The following is a 13,032-nucleotide window of genomic DNA, read 5'->3' on the forward strand; positions in this document are numbered from 1 at the left end:
TAGAGGAGCCTGGCAGTCTGCAGTCCATAGGGTCCCACAGAGTTGGACACGACTGAAGCGACTTTGCACATGTGCACGCATGAGCCCTTTACATCTGGAAACCCATGTTGTTCAGTTCTGGGACATTTTCTTAGAAAGCAGTTATTAAACTGTGCAGTAAACATTATATGGGCAATTAGGGTGGTATGAACACTTACTTGATTTTCAACTGTGAAGGCAAAGCACAGAAGACTTCATATAATGGCAGGGAGTCCTTGGCAGCCTAGGGATTAGGACTCTGCACTTTCACTGTCACGGCTACCAGTTAAACACCTGGTGGAGGAATGAAGATCCCACAAGCCATGTGGTGTGGCAAAAAAAAAAAAGGAAAAAAAATAATTATAATTTCAGAATAGAATAACTTCTGTCAACTTTAATGGTACAAAAATTAAAATACAGATGACAGCATGGAGTTAGGAGAAAGTGAGTGAGAAGAAAGTGGGTGGGGGGCCTCCCTTTACAAAGCAGGGTGTGGCTGGTGAAAATACTATGTTTGATTGAACAAGAAATGATAGAGGTACCCACTGGAGACACTTGAAATAGTGATACCTATTAGGGTATCACTAATAGGTATATTAGTGATATACCTGTATCCCTTATATCCCTAAATAGGCTATTCCCCTGTTAGGGGAAGCAGTGGTAGAATGAGGCTTTAGCACCACGGGGCCAAACCAGGACTGGTGGGAGAGGGGGTAACCTGTTTTGGGGATGGATGAGGGAGCTAGGATTTAAAGAGGTAACCTTCATTGACCGTGTTTTCTGCTCATCATTTCACATGATTTTTAAAAAAAAAAAAAAAAACTTTTTAAAGGAAAAAAATGTTGGAGATAAAATTCACATAACATAAAATTAACCATCTTAAAGCCAACAATTCATAGTTTTTGAAAGCCTTAAGTGGGGTGTCTCAGAGCAGTTGTGGGAGACAAGGGACGACAGGCGACACTGTGTGATTGGCTGTGGAGATGGAGGATTGGAGGGGGGCTCCTGTGGAGATGGAGGAATTGGAGGGGGCTCCAGAAGCCCTCCCCCCACCTCCACCCCCAGGTTCCTGGGCCCAGGGGACCGCTGGACCCACCAGGAGGGTTGTGGGGGCGTTCTGAATCCAGTTCAGGCAGCATGGAGCTCTCTTCCTACGGCCTTGACAGCCCGTGGCCCCTGACCTTCTCACCAATACAGGAAAAATATTTAGTTTCAGCTCTTGAGATGCAAATACATTTTTCAAGGCTGTTTTCACTTAAGATTCAAACACACTGAATATAATCTTTGGGGGAGGGTTCTTTTTGGGACAGGAAAGGCTGTAGGAAGACATTAAGCTAAGCTTCTTGTCAGACTGAGCAAAACAGAGTGTGTTTTGCTTCCTCTGTTTATCATTTTCTCCCCCCTGGTTCCTTTCCACTCCTGTCTTCAAGTTTCCCTCTTTGCCCACACTGTCCTAGCACACAGGGAGGCCCCTGGCTGAGCATTCCCTAACATTTTCTAAACCTTAACAGCTTAAAGTGGAGACAGGCTGCTGTTTCCAAGCTGCCAGCAGTGTTCTGATTCATTATTGGAGAAAATTGCTTTCCTGTTCTGGGGGGAAAAAATGCTTCTGATGTGCTAAAAAGATAAGAAGTTAGGGCTAACAGCTCCATTTCAGAGTTCAGGCTTGAAATCCATGAGCCTTAGACCTGGATGTATTTAGTCTTCCAAAGTCCTGGCTATCCACAGACAGGTGCCACGCACCGTGCCCTACCTGATGGGAGGAAAGAAAAGAGGTCACAAAAGGAGAGCTTCACCATAGTCTTTGAAGGTTACCAGTGAAATAGCACAACTCAGATAGGACTTGAACCCACTGTCTGTTAATTGAAATCACACACCTGGTCTCAGGACTTACTGAAGCTCAGGTTCTTTATGTCTCAGCACAGAAAGAATTTGGTGAGAGGCAAAATAATAGTTAAGAAGTAGATTTATTGAGAGAGAAACACTCCATAGAATGTGGGTCCTCCTGGAAGGTGAGAGGCCTGGACATATGAGGTGGTTAGTTTTTATGGGCTTGGTAATTTCATTGGCTAATGAGTGGGAGGAGAAGTCCAACTATTTTGGAGAACGGATGGGGATTTCCAGGATTGGGGCCACCGCCCATTTTTTGGCCTCTTTCCTGGAACTGTCATGGCACCTGTGTGTGTGTCATTTAGCACATGCTAGTGTGTTACAATGAGTGTATAATGAGGCTCAAGGTTTACTGGAATCCAAATCTTTTAATCAGTTATGTTGCATCCTCAAGGGCTAGGTTATTCTTTTTAAAGGTTGTGCCCTGCCCCCTTCCCTTCTGTTTTACCAGGTACCAGTTAAATATGATTTCTGTCCAATCCTTGGTCCTTAAGCCAGGCTTTCTCTTCTCTGGGGGAAGGAACTGGGCCTCTGTATCTGCTCCATAAGGAGCAGATGAATGTGCCCTGGGGGTCAAAGCTGGGCCTCCGTATTTGCTCCATAAGGAGCAGATGAATGTTTAATATGGCACTTCTGGATTGAAGATTGAGCCTTTCAGAGTTGAGAGGTCCTTCTGCATATTGGCTTCTATGACATAAAAAGGCTGGAATTTTCCAAATTTTAGAAGATGTCTGTGATTCTTTTCTTGGACTTTGTAAATGACTTAGCAAATACAACTGCAGGAGCAGCAGTGCAAAGGGGTAACCCAGTTTCAGGACTACTTGCCCAGAACCTAAGTGGGTAGGTCCAAAACCCTATTATGCAAGTCAGAAGTTCAGGACCATGAGGAGAGGCTGTGCATTATGACGGGAAAGGTTGACTGCATTGGAGGTAGGGTTGGTATCGGAGCCTGACACAGAGACAGTGAGCACTGGACTCTGAGAAGAGGATCCAGGGCAGGCATGATAAAGGAGAGGCTAACTGGAGAACCCTTAAAAAAGGGATAATTGACCTAGGGACTTTGGGGCAATCAAACCATGATCTAGATTTAAATACCAGTGAAGACAACAAAGGTCCATCTAGTCAAGGCTATGGTTTTTCCAGTGGTCAGGTATGGATGTGAGAGTTGGACTGTGAAGAAAGCTGAGCACCGAAGAATTGATGCTTTGGAACTGTGGTGTTGGAGAAGACTCTTGAGAGTCCCTTGGACTGCAAGGAGATCCAACCAGTCCATCCTAAAGGAAATCAGTCCTGGGTGTTCATTGGAAGGACTGATGCTAAAGCTGAAACTCCAATACTTTGGCCACCTCATGCGAAGAGTTGACTTATTGGAAAAGACTCTGATGCTGGGAGGGATTGGGGGCAGGAGGAGAAGGGGACGACAGAGGATGAGATGGCTGGATGGCATCACCAACTCAATGGACATGAGTTTGAGTGAACTCCTGGAGCTGGTGATGGACAGGGAGGCCTGGCATGCTGCAATTCACGGGGTCGCAAAGAGTCGGACATGACTGAGTGATTGAACTGAACTGAACTGAACTGAAAGATAGCTTTGGGACGAATTCTTATCTCATACAAATTAGGCTATATATATATATTTTTTTTCTCACATAAAAAAAAAGGTCTAAGACTGTTTCCTTCTTTCTTCTTATTTCAGCTTCAGTTTTCGTTTCATGACCACAAAATGGCTGCATAACTTCCAAGCATCATGTCCAAATTCTAGACCAGAAGAAGGGTAAGGGTCAAAGAACCAAAGATGTATGCCACCTGTATCTCTCCCTTTTGTTTGTTTATTTTCTCAATACAGCAGTAGTTTTCCTGGGTGTCTGCCCCAATGATTTCCCCTTACATTTATTAGCTTGAATTAGGTCATACCTCTACTATAAGGAAAGCAAAAAAAAAAAAAAAATTTTTTTTTTTTTTTTTTTTTACCAAGTTCAGCAAACTAGCATAGGTTTTTAGTTGTGGCCTGGACAATTACTTAACCTCTTTGTGTTCTAGTTTCCTCATCTGTAAACTGGGCACTGGACTGTAACCGTGCCTATTTCAGAGGGTTATTATGAAGATTAAATGATTTAATTTTTTTATAAAGCACACAGAACAGAGCACCATTAAAGTGTCTTTTACAAATAATTTTATGTATTTAGTTATTTTTGGCTATGCTGGGTCTCCATTGCTGTGTGCCAGCTTTCTCTAGGTTCAGCGAGGAGGGGCTACTCTCTAGCTGTAGTGCCTGGGCTTCTCACTGTAGTGGTTTCTCTTCTCATGGAGCTTGGGCTCTAGGGTTCGTGGGCTTCAGCATTTGTGGCTCAAGGGCTTTAGAGCACAGGCTCAGTAGTTGTGATACATGGGCTTAGTTGACCCATGGCATGGGGAATTTTCCTGGACCAGGGATCAAACTGCTGCCCCTGCATTGCAAGGTGGATCCTTAATCACTGGATCACCAGGAAAGCCCTAAAGTGTTTTTAAAGTATATTAAAAGGGAAAAGTATTCACTGGATGGACAGTTAGTAGGGCCCACCATTAAGCGTGGCTCTCCTGCACGGTGATTCTCTTTTGTAGTAACAGTCTATTGAACATTATAACCTAACATTAGCTGTACTTCGGAGGATTAAGGGAATGGTTGCTGTCCTCACTGGGCATAGGTGCTTGGCAACAGCTTGGAAAAGCACTGTAAGGTGATGTGTAGAGAGTGGGGTAAGGGCTAGAGTCCTTAGAGACATAACTGCAAGAGTTATGGCAGAGGTGAAGCTTGGCTATAGCTCCATTTCCTGGCTTCCCTTGCAGCTAATGTGGCCACGTGACTAAGTTTTTGCCAGTAGAGAATGAGCAGAAGTGAAGTGTGCATGAGGGAAAACCCTGGCCTCTGGCCTTTGTGCCTTCTCCCATCTGATGGCAGGAAGGGCAGTGACTAGAGCTACTTCACGAAGACAGCAGAGCTGCTAGGAAGCCTGGATTCCTGAATGACTTCATGGTACAGAGCCACCCACTGACCCTGGACTGTTACATGAGAGAGAAAGAAATTCCTGTTTTGTTTGAACTATTGCATTTTGGATATTGCATATTCATTCCAGCATTTTACCTCAACTAGTAAATTGTTTCCATAATTTAAAATATTCCATGAAAATATATTTGCTAATGATATGCATAAAATATTTCTAGAAAGGTATTTAGGCTAACTATAGAGGGGGAACTGAGAGGTTGGGTGTTAGTAGTGGGAGGGAATTTTGTCTTGTTTAGTTTCATTCTGACTCCATGTTGTTCTTCAGTCATTCAGTCATGTCCAACTCTTTATGATTCCGTCGACCACAGCATGTCAGGCTTCCCTGTTCTCCACTATCTGTAGGAGTTTGCTCAGACTCCTATCGATTGAGTCAGTGATGCCATCCAACCATCTCATCCTCTCTCGTCCTCTTCTCCTGTCCTCAATCTTTCCCAGCATCAGAGTCTTTTCCAGTGAGTCAGCTCTTCACGTCAGGTGGCCAAAGTATTGAAGCCTCAGCTTCAGCATCAGTCCTTCCAATGAATATTCAGGGTTGATTTCCTTTAGGATTGACTGGTTTGTTGATCTCCTTGCTGTCCAAGGGACTCTCAAAGTCTTCTCCAGCACCACAGTTTGAAAGCATCAGTTCTTTGGCACTCAGATTATGAGCTCCTTGTTGCAAAATTCAGACTTAAATTGTAGAAAGTAGGGAAAACCACTACCATTCAGGTATGACCTAAATCAAATGTGATTCCTTATCTATTTATAGTTGTTGAACTTTGACCCATATAAATGTAATACTTATTGAAAAAATTAATTCATTAATTAGAAATGTTGATATTGCATCACTATACTTTGTGCCAATTCATCACTGATTGGCACTCAACCAGCATGTGACTCCCTTATTCACTAATCCTATGCCCAGAGAAAGGAGAAAAGTGATGAATAAAGCTGGCAGAAAGGAGCAGCTAGGTGAATTCCTTTAAAAAAATGTTATTATTTCTTTGGCTGTGCCAGGTCTTAGCTGTGGCATCCAGGATCTTTAGTTGTGGCATGTGGGATCTAGTTTCCTGACCAGGGTCAAACCTGGGCCCCATTGGGAGCATGGAGTCTCAGGCACTGGGCCACCAGGGAAGTCCCCTGGGTGAATTCTTGAATGGAAGGCAGAGCTGTGGCATTTTGCCTGAGGCTCTGGCCAAGACACTGCATCCGGGCGCCAGCAATTGGACTCATCTCTCATCAGATTGTACATTGGCGTGAAGGAGATGGTCACTGCCTGCAGATTAATGTCACTTTCATTTCCCGAGCATCCTATGTCCTGAGATGGTATCTTTTAATAGAGGGCACTCCAGGAGACTCGCTCTGAATTTTTGGCTGCATGAGGAAGGTGACTTTTTATACAATTGAAGCAGAATTCAGTTTCCATCTTTGTTACTTGAGTTGATTTTTCCTGCTTTCTGTATTTTATGTTGGTATGAAAAGATGATTTATTATTTTCCTATTCATGGTTTCCAACAAGACTCCCATTTCAAAGCTAAAAAGAAAAAGACAGTATAATATTGAGTAATTTTCTTCTTGGGGACAAAATGGGGGTTTCTTCATTAGTATGGAGCAAGGGAGGGGCTTGTATAATAGCTCAGAGTTTTCCCCACATCTAATGAATATTTGAAATTATCATTTTATCCTCATTTTATATTGTATTTTATTGTACAATGACTCCTCTTATAAACTCTGGCTCCTGGGAAAACACCAACCCTCTTTCCTGGTGGACACTGATGGCGCTTTTGCCTCCTAGGCATCCTTGAACTCCATGTGTTTTTCCCAGGAGGGTATGTCAGGTGAAATATTTGGTAAGTTAGTAACAGAAAAGGGGGTCAAATAGCTTCAGAGATCACTTTTGCATTATTTGTAAGTTAGAACATCAAAAAATGAATAACCTGATTACTACCAGTTTAATCTTCCCCGTTGGTTCTCACTTGCCCACTAGACTAATCTTTATGCTGGACCCTGAGGGTTCCTCACACAACCTGACACAGCTCCTCCCGGGCTGCCTGCCCAAGATTCCCTGAGGGACTCATCTGAAGCCACAGCCAGACAGAGCTGCTGGTTCCTGGGTGCCAGGCCCATGACTCACCTCTCAGATGCCACTTGGTCATGAAATACTTTCCTCCAATCAGAGGCCACAGCTGCTTCTCCAGGGGACCAGTCTTATGTCACATCTTGCATGCCCTTGGATGCAGAAAGCAGATCTTAACCATCTCTGCCTCTCTTGAGCCCCTGGCCCAGAGCTGGGCATATGGTAGGTGCTTATCAGTGTGAATTGCACTGAACGGGTAGAATGCAGCTAAAGAAATGAACAGAAGTGTACTCTCTAAGGTTGGCAAACCAGACCAGCCAAGTTTGGCAAGCTGAGTCTTAACCTAGGGCAAGCCTTAACCCTAACCCTAACCCTAAGTGTACTCTCTGAGGTTGGCAAACCAGACAAGCTGAGTTAGCAAGCCAGTCCTCTGCTTTCTCATTTTTTGATAGTTGGAGACAATCAAAAGATGACTATTTCATGACATATGAGATGACATGAAATTCACATTTCAGTGTTCATAAACAAAGTCCTGTTGGAACCCAGGAATCACACCCAAGTTTACATTTGGGTTGTGGCTGCTTTCCTCCTCTCAGGGCAGAGCTGGGTAGTTGCAGCAGTGATCATATGGCCAGCAAAGCCAAAAACATTTACTATCACTTTATAGATAAAGTTTGTCAGCCCCTGATGTATAAGCTGAGGTCTTTCAATTGGAAATACACATTTTTGGTCTTTTCCAAATCTGCTGTTGTGCTGGGGACATAAATGGTTCCTATTTCCCTGTTGTTGTTTTTGTTAATACTATTTACTATGTATCATATACTATGATACTATGTATCATACATAGGACAATAGTCCTATGTATGATAAACGAGAAGTATTCAATTCCTGCTAACCTCAAGAACATTCAAGAAAGGTATATTTGGTACATCAAATAAGTACCTGTGATATGCAGGTAGGAGGTGGCTCTTTGGAGATAAGATGATGAGTGAGATAAACACAGCCCCTACCTTTGTGTTGCTAATTTTTATGTGGGAAAAAACTGAAACAAATCCATAACACATTTTTGGGTTTTTTTTTTGTTTTTGTTTTGGCCATGCTGCCTGTAGGATCTTAGTTCCTTGACCAGGGGTTGAACCAGGCAGGCCCTTGACAGTGACAGCATGGAGTCCCAACCACTGGACCGCCAGGGAATTCCCTTATAACACATTGTTTTAATAGAGTTTGAAGGTGCTCAGGAAACAGAGAGCGGAATACTATAATAGGTGGCATCAGGGAAGGTTTCTCAGAGGGGGCGACATTTCCACTGATATCTGAAGGACAAGTAGGTAGCATGTCAGTGGAGAACAGAGGGACTTTTTTTATGGAGAGAAGTGTACTTCTCGTCTATTTCAGCCTTGGTCATTTGAGGATGTCTGTTACATACATCCATTCCTATTTCATAATGACTACATTCTTTGTACAAAGAACAAAGGATGGACTGGTGTAGGGAGGTACTTTGTGTTCCAAGATAAAGGACTCTGGATTGCTGGCTGCTTATTTCTCTTTAAGGAGGTTTTCTTTGCTTGGCCCCTGAATATCTTAAAAACATAACAAAAACCAAAGGCCTCATACAGGCTGATCCCCTGCAGTTCCTCAGACAAGTTCTCTGAGCTTACCACATATTCTCAGTCCTTGAGCTTGTGGACAAATCTCTCCTCTATTATGTTGGCCTTGGGAGGGGTGCCACTTAATGATAGCAGTCCAGTGCGAGCCTTCCTGCCTTCTTGTTCTTAGGGTGGAAGAACTGTTTTGGAGTCTGAGTGGATTTGTTCTGGAAAGAGACTAGCTCTAGTGTCTCTTCCAATACGTGTCATCTATTATAGATTCCGGGTACCTCAGACATTCCAACTGATCTATAAAACCAGGACAGTGCCACATCTTAGGTAAACTACCATCAGCTCTGTGAAGAACTCTGGGAGAGAACTAAATATCAGACAGTATCATTTTTACTTGAAAACTCAACGGACAGCCTCTATTCAGAATGAAGATGTGTTTTTTTTTTTTTCCTTCTGGTGACTCATTCTTCATTCCAAATACTCTTTTTGTCATGTAGAGGACCCATGTAAATATGAATAGCCAGCCCAATAAATTAGTCAGCATACTGATGAATATGTTTTCATTTACAGGACCAACTACTCATTCACGTAAATCAATAAAGAGACGAACTAATGCTGGTATAATTGATCAGATGTAAACCTCTCCAAAACATGATTAACCTCTTACTTATGCCTTCAAGATGTGTTATGTTTATAATCATAAGTGAGAAAGCTATGTGTCATTTTGCATTGTTTAGCATCCAAACACCTTTTCTATTTAGGCAGATCCAAGATGAGTGGAGGCCAGGATCTGGCTTCCCACTCTGGAACCTGAAGCGAAGCAGGTGATCCCCCTTTGGACCCCTTAGACCTGTGTGTGGACATTTGGCCAAGGCTCAGCCAATCAGAGGCTCTTTGGTGAGACTTTGGGTCTTCAGGGAGTGATGATAAGGCTAGAGACAGCCATAGGTCATTCATAGTGGCTGGATGGACTTGAGTCTTGGGTGTGTTCAGTTCAGTTGCTCAGTCGTGTCCGACTCTTTGCAACCCCATGAATCTCAGCACGCCAGGCCTCCCTGTCCATCACCATCTCCCGGAGTTCACTCAGACTCTCATCCATCGAGTCAGTGATGCCATCCAGCCATCTCATCCTCTGTCGTTCCCTTCTCCTCCTGCCCCCAATCCCTCCCAGCATCAGAGTCTTTTCCAATGAATCAACTCTTCGCATGAGGTGGCCAAAGTACTGGAGTTTCAGCTTTAGCATCATTCCTTTCAAAGAAATCCCAGGGCCGATCTCCTTCAGAATGGACTGGTTGGATCTCCTTGCAGTCCAAGGGACTCTCAAGAGTCTTCTCCAACACGACAGTTCCAAAAGCATCTATTCTTCGGTGCTCAGCCCTCTTCACAGTCCAACTCTCACATCCATACATGACCACAGGAAAAACCATAGCCCTGACTAGACGGACCTTTGTTGGCAAAGCAATCTCTCTGCTTTTCAATATGCTATCTAGGTTGGACATAACTTTCCTTCCAAGGAGTAAGCGTCTTTTAATTTCATGGCTGCAGTCACCATCTGCAGTGATTTTGGAATCCCCCAAAATAAAGTCTGACACTGTTTCCACTGTTTCCCCATCTATTTCCCATGAAGTGATGGGGCCGGATGCCATGATGTTCGTTTTCTGAATGTTGGGTGTGTTAGGTAGTTAAAATAGGAAACAGGAGTCCAGAATGGCAGTGGCTAAAAGACAAGGAAGGGAAAAGCCCTCGAAAATAGAACAAAGGAAGGTCTGAGGACCGGAGTGAGGACCTCAGGTAGAACAACAGCATTCCTGGCTAGCCCAATTTACATAGGGCAGGCCCAGGGGGAGGAAACAACATATAAAAAGAGGCGCCAAAGGACCGGGGGTCTCTCTCTCTCTCCCTCGCACACTTGTTCTCTCTCTCTCTCTCTTTTCTCTTCACATCTTTTGGGTCGGCATGCCCTCATGCCTCGAGATGTATTTTCCTTTTATTTTCTAAATAAAATCGATCTGTCCAAGAACTATAACACAGACTGTCGAGAGCTGTGATGCGCTTTAACGTCTGTCGCTTCAAATCTTTGTTGTGACGAGACAGAACCGAGATTACGCTCCCCTGACAGGGGGATGGTGACAAGTGTTTGGGGAAGAGATGCTGGGGCCCAGCACCCTACACTTACTGACCCTCTGGTGGAATCTTGATTGTGCAACACAGCCCCTAGTTCCTATTTCCAAGGCTGATTCTTCAGTTTCCCTCAAGTTCTTTGAGGTATCAGGTATCTTTCAGGTAAATTTCTTTTCTGTATAAATTAGCCTGTGTTGGTTTTATTATTTGCAGTAACACTGGTTGTATATACTCTGTGTGAGAGTACGATACAAGGTTTTATTCTGTACCTTTGGACCAGGAAGGATTAATTAAAAAAAAAGTTACAGTTGCTTTTAGGGTCCAACTGACAGGAAAGCATGTATTTTACAAAGGATGTTGTGTTCTAACATGTTTTTTCAGTGCATTTAATTGCTACTCACCCTTTTAACAGACAAAGGACTGATCAGGGACAGGCCACAGTCTTCAAGAGACTGACAGAAAGGTAGTGGTATTTTAGAATTCGAAAGCATCTTTGAAACAATCTCATCCAAACCCCTCATTTTGCAAATAAGAAAATTGAGGTTCAAGCTGGCTAAATGATTCACCCCACATTGCATGGCCAGTTAGTGGACGCGCAGTGGTTATAATCTGACACCATTCCTGGAGGAAAGATGGGCAGGGTGGGGAAGGGAGTGGCAAAGACAAGTATCCAGGTATCCAGTTTGCAGAACTGAGATCAAAAAGTGTATGTTTGTGAAAGGTCTCTATAAGCCGTGATGACGTTGGGATTCTTGGCCTCCAGAGGAGAGGAATTTGATCTTGGGGCCAGTGATGAGGCCTGATGGCTTAGAGCTCTTGTGTAATATAATTTATTAAAGTATAAAAGAGATAGACAAAGCTTCTTCTAGTTTTAGCAAGGAATTATATACCTATTAGCAAGCTATTAATTAGAGAAAGGAAATATCTCAAAACTGAGAGAGTGGCACCAGGCCCCTCACCCACAACATGCATTTTGAGATAGCACTGGCACAAGATGAGTCATCCCGGGCCATAAAACAATTGACATGAATCTTGAAGAAAGACAAATTTCCAAGCAAATACATAGTTTCATTAACATAGCTTAAGAGAACATTTCCATAAGAAAAACGCATTGGTTAGCTCAAGGTTTGAGAAAAGTTAAGTTGGGTGGAACCAGGTATCCTTGTGGCAACACGGAATTTGAAAGGAAACCTCCTTTTAATTTTGTATAGGGAAGAGAAAAAAAAAAGCCTGACACTTGCAGTCTGTTTCCTTCCCTTGGGGATCCTGAGCCTTCCTGACTGTTACCCTTTCATTTGGTTACAAGGCCAGTTCAGTTCAGTTCAGTCGCTCAATCGTGTCCGACTCTTTGCGACCCCATGAATCGCAGCATGCCAGGCCTCCCTGTCCATCACCAACTCCCGGAGTTTACTCAAAAACAAATGTCCATTGAGCCAGAGCAGTCACAAAACCAGGTTACAAAATCAGAGAAAAGTTGAATAAGTGTTGAGTTGCTGCTGGAATGCAGGGAACAGGACAGACTCAGAGACAGGGCCATACCTGAATTTCCTCTCTTGTCCCAAGGATGTGTGGACAAGGAGCCTAAGCAGTTAAGCACTTTTTCTTTTCCAACCCTATAGAAACTTGTCACCTTGCTGAAACTCTTGTGATTCCAGCTGCAACTTCTGGAACTTTGGTCCCTTCTTCTTTTGGTCATGATATTGAGAAGCATAATAGAACTTCACTGCAATTGGACTCGTCACAAGTTGGTGACGCTACCTGGCTATTAGGGAGAATTACTCCTTCAGTTTGAGGTGTTTGCTTTACATGTTGGGCAGATATTACTTGTATGCTCCCCGCTGCCAAAAAAATTAATACATCATTTCAAAGGACAGAATTTATCTCATTTAGGCTTGAAAATCAGTAATTAAAACTGCTTTCTCAGACGTTACTACCATGCAGCATGCTCTAATGTTACATTTTTGACAGATGGGATATATTGAAATCTTGATGTGCTTCAGGAAAACTCATGTCTTTTGCATGCTATTGGCATTTAGAGTTGCTTTTTGTTTATTATTTGATTTATGCCCAATATAGGTCTTCTTACTATTTTTTTTTTAAAGTTGTATTGCTGGATGAGCAAAAGTTGTGCAATGGGGAAACAAAACAAAACCTGTCTCCAAACCAAGATGGTGACTATGTAGGCGATGGAGGTGTCCGGGCACAGAGAAGATTGGAAAACACAAGCAAAACTAGAATAAACTTTTGCGTGGGAAAAGTCCACTCCAGGAAAAAAAGAGAGTTCAAAGAAGAACCATTTCTACAAG

The 13,032-nt window shown here is 43.2% G+C and overlaps 1 long non-coding RNA gene across 1 annotated transcript in view; it reads left to right on the forward strand.

Annotated features, from left to right (window-relative positions):
• Nucleotides 1-13,032, forward strand: part of LOC112447482 (uncharacterized) — a 38,629-nt gene that overhangs the window by 4,586 nt on the left and 21,011 nt on the right. Inside the window, exon 2 of the long non-coding RNA XR_003035704.2 lies at nt 3,605-3,682. This is a non-coding gene — a long non-coding RNA (uncharacterized lncRNA). The remainder of the gene's footprint in view (nt 1-3,604; nt 3,683-13,032) is intronic.

This window comes from Bos taurus, chromosome 7 (assembly GCF_002263795.3).
Source record: "Bos taurus isolate L1 Dominette 01449 registration number 42190680 breed Hereford chromosome 7, ARS-UCD2.0, whole genome shotgun sequence".
Lineage (NCBI taxonomy): Eukaryota > Metazoa > Chordata > Mammalia > Artiodactyla > Bovidae > Bos > Bos taurus.